The following is a 5326-nucleotide window of genomic DNA, read 5'->3' as shown; positions in this document are numbered from 1 at the left end:
CCCCCCCTCCTCTCTCTCTGCCGCGGCAGTGGCCCCCCCTTCTCTCTCTCCCCCCCTCCTCTCTCATTGCCGTGGCAGCGGCCTGCCCCCTCTCTCTCTCTCTCCCTCCCCCTCTCTCTCATTGCCGCGCCCCCCCCTCTCTCTCTCCCCCCCTTCCTCTCTCGCTGCCGTGGTAACAGCCCCCCCTCTCTCTCTCCCCTCCCCTCCCCTCCCTCTCCCCCCCCTCCCTCTCCCCCCTCTCTCCGCTACCGCGGCAGCGGCCTCCCCCCCCTCTCTCTCTCCTCCCCTTTCTCTCTCCCCCCCTTCTCTCTCTCCCCCCCTCCTCTCTCGCTGTCGTGGCAGTGGCCCCCCCTCTCTCTCTCTCTCCCTCCCCTTCTCTCTCTCCCTCCCCCTTCTCTCGCTCCCCTCCCCTCTCTCGCTCTCCCCCCCCTCCCTCGCTCCCCTCCCCTCCCCTCCCTCTCCCCTTCCTCTCTCGCTCACCTCCCCTCCCCTCCCCTCTCCCCCCCCTCTCCCCGCTGCCGTGGTAGCGGCCTCCCCCCCTCTCTCTCTCCCCCCTCTCTCTCGTGCTGTCACGCCCCCCCTTCTCTCTCTCCCCCCCTCTCTCTCGACAGCGGCCCCCCCTCTCTCGCTCCCCTCCCCTCCCCTCCCTCTCTCGCTCCCCTCCCCTCCCCTCCCCTCTCCCCCCCTCCCTCTACCCGCTGCCGCGGCAGCAGCCTCCCCCCCTCTCTCTCTCTCCCCCCCTCTCTCTCGACAGCGGCCCCCCTCTCTCTCGCTCCCCTCCCCTCCCCTCCCTCTCCCCCCCTCCCTCTCCCCGCTGCCGCGGCAGTGGCCTCCCCCCCCTCTCTCTCTCTCCCCCTCTCTCTCGCGCTGCCGTGCCCCCCCTTCTCTCTCTCCCCCCCTCCTCTCTCGCTGTCGCAATAGCGGCCCCCCCTCTCTCTCTCTCTCCCTCCCCCTCTCTCTCGCTGTCGCGCCCCCCCTTCTCTCTCTCCCCCCCTCCTCTCTCGTTGCCGCGGCAGTGGCCCCCCCTCTCTCTCTCCCCTCCCCTCCCCTCCCTCTCCCCCCCTCCCTCTCCCCCCCTCTCTCCGTTGCCACAGCAGCGGCCTCCCCCCCTCTCTCTCTCTCCTCCCCCCCTTTCTCTTGCTGCCCCCCCTCTCTCTTGCTGCCCCCCCTTCTCTCTCTCCCCCCTCCCCTCCTCTCTCGCTGCCGCAACAATGGCCCCCCTCTCTCTCTCTCCCTCCCCCTCTCTCTCGCTGCCGCACCCCCCCCTTCTCTCTCTCCCCCCCCTCTCTCGTTGTCGCAGCAGCGGCCCCCCCTCTCTCTCTCCCCTCCCCTCCCCTCCCTCTCCCCCCCCTCCCTCTCCCCCCTCTCTTCGCTGCCGTGGCAGCGGCCCCCCCTCTCTCTCTCTCCCTCCCCCTCTCTCTCGCTGCCGCGCCCCCCCTTCTCTCTCTCCCCCCCTCCTCTCTCGCTGCTGCGGCAACGGCCCCCCCCCTCTCTCTCTCCCCTCCCCTCCCCTCCCTCTCCCCCCCCTCCCTCTCCCCCCCTCTCTCCGCTGCCGCGGGAGTGGCCTCCCCCCCCTCTCTGGGCAGTGGCTTCCCCCCTCTCTCCCCCCCCCCCTTCTCTCCCTCCCCCCCTCCCTTTCTCTCCCCTCTCTTTCCCCCCCCTTCTCTCCTCTCTCTCCCTCTCTCTTTCTCTCTCTCTCTCTTTTGCTGCCGAGGCAGCAAGACTCTCTCTCTAAAAGTCTTTCCTTCACTTTTCTCTCTCTAAGTTCTCTCTCTATAATAAAATTTCAAAGAATACAAATTTTAAAAAAAGTACCTGGAAAAAAGTTGAGATCTATGCCTGTGCTTGCTTGTGCTTGCTTTTGCTCTTCCTCCTCTTTTTGCTTCTCCTCTTGCTCTTCCTTGTTGAAATGAGAAACAATGAGAGAAGGAGAGTATATATAAGAAAAACTAGGGTTTTAAGTGCTTCTCTCTCATTGGTCCTTCTATAACATTATCTCCTCTCCCATTGGCCTCTCTATTAGATTATCTTCTCTCTCTCTCCCACCCACTCCCATCCTCCCACCCCATTCCCACTCTTACCCCCATCCTCCCACCCCACCTCCCCCATTCCCACTCCCACGCCCATGCCCATTCTTTCACCTTCCCCATTCCCACTCCCTCTCCCACTCCCATCCTCCCACCCCACCCCTCCCACTCCCACCCTCACCCTACCCCCACATCCCCCATTCCCACTCCCACTCCCACTCCCATTCTCCCACCCACTCCCATCCTCCCACCTCCACCTCTCACTCCCACTCCCATCCTCCCACCCCCACCCCTTCACCCCCCATTCCCACTCCCATTCCCACTCCCACTCCCATTCTCCCACCCTTATCCTCCCACCTCACCCCTCCCACTCCCATCCTCCCACTCCCTCTCCCACTCCCACTCCCATTTTCCCACCCCCCCACCTCCCCCATTCCCACTCCCTCCCCCATCCTCCCACCCCACCCCTCCCACTTCCACCCCCACCTCCCCCATTCCCACTCCCATCCTCCCACCTCAACCCTCCCACTTCCACCCCCACCTCCCCCATTCCCACTCCCATCCTCCCACTCCCACTCCCCACCCCTCCCACTCCCACTCCCATCCTCCCACCCTCACCCCACCCCCACCTCCCCCATTCCCACTCCCTCTCCCACTCCGACTCCCATTCTCCCACCCCCACCCCCACCTCCCCCATTCCCACTCCCTCTCCCACTCCCACTCCCATCCTCCCACCCCCACCCCCACCCCCACCGCCCCCATTCCCACTCCCTCTCCCACTCTCCCTTTCTCCCACTACCACCCTCCCACACTCCCTTTCTCCACTTTCCCACTCTCCCTTTCTCCCACTACCACCCTCCCAACTATCAATTCCACTATTACTTATGAATTCTAATCAAAACTATTACTTAAATAAATGATATTACTGAAAACACTCATAGGATTTAAGGTTTAGGATTTCGTGGTTCGGATTTAGGATTTGGGGTTTGGTGAGTTAGGGTTTAGGGTTTAGGGTTTGTGAGTTAGGAATTAGGGTTTGTGAGTTAGGGTTAGGGTTTAGGGTTTGTGAGATAGGGTTTAGGGTTTGGTGGTTTGGATTTAGGGTTTGGGGGGTAGGGTTTAGGGTTTAGGGTTTAAGGTTTGGGAGTTAGGGTTTAGGGTTCAAGGTTTGAGGGTTAGGGTTTAGGGTTCAGGGTTTAGGGGTTAGAGTTTAGAGTTTGGTGGTTTGGGTTTAGGGTTAGGGTTTAGGGTTTGGGGGTTAGGGTTTAGGGTTTGGGGGTTAGGGTTTAGGGTTTAGGGTTTAGGGGTTAGGGTTTAGGGTTTAGGGTTTAGGGTTTAGGAGTTAGGGTTTAAGGTTTAGGGTTTGGGAGTTAGGGTTTAGGGTTTAGGGTTTAGGGTTTGGGAGTTAGGGTTTAGGGTTTGGGGGTTAGGGTTTAGGGTTTGGGGGTTAGGGTTTAGGGTTTAGGGTTTAGGGTTTAGGGTTTAGGAGTTAGGGTTTAGGGTTTAGGGTTTAGGGTTTGGGGGTGAGGGTTAAGGGTTTAGGGTTTAGGAGTTAGGGTTTAGGGTTTAGGGTTTAGGGTTTGGGAGTTAGGGTTTAGGGTTTAGGGGTTAGGGTTTTGGGTTTTGGGTTTTGGGGTTAGGGTTTAGGGTTTAGGGCTTAGGGTTTGGGAGTTAGGGTTTAGGGTTGTTATTGGTTAGGGTTGAGGGTTGAGGGTTGTTTTGGTTTATGGTTTAGGGTTTAGGGTTTAGGGTTGTTATTGGTTTACGGTTGTTATTGGTTAGTGTCTAATTAAATTTTCAAACAAGTTCTAGATTTTTAAATCATTAATAAAGTAGATTATTGAGAAGAGACTAATGTTCTTTATAATGGTTGTTACAGCTTGTTTGCAAAGGAAACTCACAAAGGAGATGGCTACAAAATTTATTCCGAGGATGGAGGTGATTTTATGTTACAAAAGAGAAGTAGTTGCATTTGCTACAATCCATGAAAGTGATCCAAATTCTATTTGTCACTTTAGAAGACTTGGCGAAGATAAGGTGGCGGTTATCGTATCAAGGATTCTTAGTGCACATGTTGAGCTAAAGCATAAGTGTGGGGATATGGAAATCCTTGGAGATGTTATGCCCTATAATACTTCCAACAAAGCATTTATTGCATGGGACAGAGATGAGACTTATCCAACACGTCATCAGGAATACAAAGTGCATATCTTTGGATTTTAGAGTGGGAGATATTTTACAAATGTTATCATTTGCAAATAAGTATGTAGCAGAAGGTCAAGTCTTGGGATTTGAACAAGTGAACACTGGACATTTGTGCAGATGAGAATTCAAAAAGTTACTGATGATGGTATGGATGATAACTCAATGTCATTGGATGGTCCCTACTATGAGGTAGGTAAGGATTTGAGATGGAGCATGCAATTTTTAAAGATTGGAAAGACTCGGCATGTGGTTTTTAATGATAAACATAATGTATACTACAACATCAAAGAATTGAAATAATATGCCAATGTACCAAGCTCTATTCCTTCAGAGATGGATGATTCCAATGCACTCAACTATAGCACTGACGTCTTATTAGAAGTCGATGAGTTCATTGGTACCGAGAATGAAAAATATTTCACAAGTGATGCCTTATTAGGGGTGGATGAGTTCATGCACATTGAGAACTTGGGCAAAGACATCAAAAGTGTTATATTTTCAAGCATGGATGGCTTCATGGATACTGATAAATTTCTTGGAGTCAAAGCAGGTAACTATGGAATTATGGAAATCATGCACGATAGTATAATGAGTGATGTTCTCTCTGGAGTAGAGGAGTTTCAAGACTATGGAGTTATGAAATCCATAGAAAGTGCATCAATGAGTGATGTTCTCTCAGGAATAGATGAGTTTGAAGATCATTCTAGACACTCTATCACCACTGACTATGGAGTTATGAAATCCATAGAAAGTGCATCAATGAGTGATGTTCTCTCAGGAATAGATGAGTTTGAAGATCATTCGGGACACTCTAATGCCATTGTGACAAGTGGTTCTACGATTGTATCAAAAGTAGGGATGAGATCAACAAAGGACTATTCGGTGTTTGACTTTGATTGTGAACTTGTAAATGTTACAAATGGTTTGACGAATGTATCAAAAGCAAGGATGACATCAACAAAGGAATATTCAGTATTTGACTGTCAGAGTGATAAGATCAAGGATGCAACATCTCATGAAAACAACGTGACAAATAAATCTTACAAGGAGAACTACACAAATCCAAATAAGAATGTACAGAAGGTCCCAAAACG

This window comes from Dipteris shenzhenensis, chromosome 30 (genome assembly GCF_047967505.1).
Source record: "Dipteris shenzhenensis isolate YYH24624 ecotype China chromosome 30, Dip_SZ_1.0, whole genome shotgun sequence".
Classification (NCBI taxonomy): Eukaryota; Viridiplantae; Streptophyta; class Polypodiopsida; order Gleicheniales; family Dipteridaceae; genus Dipteris; species Dipteris shenzhenensis.
The sequence above is the reverse complement of the archived record's forward strand: the minus strand, read 5'-3'. Positions refer to the sequence as shown.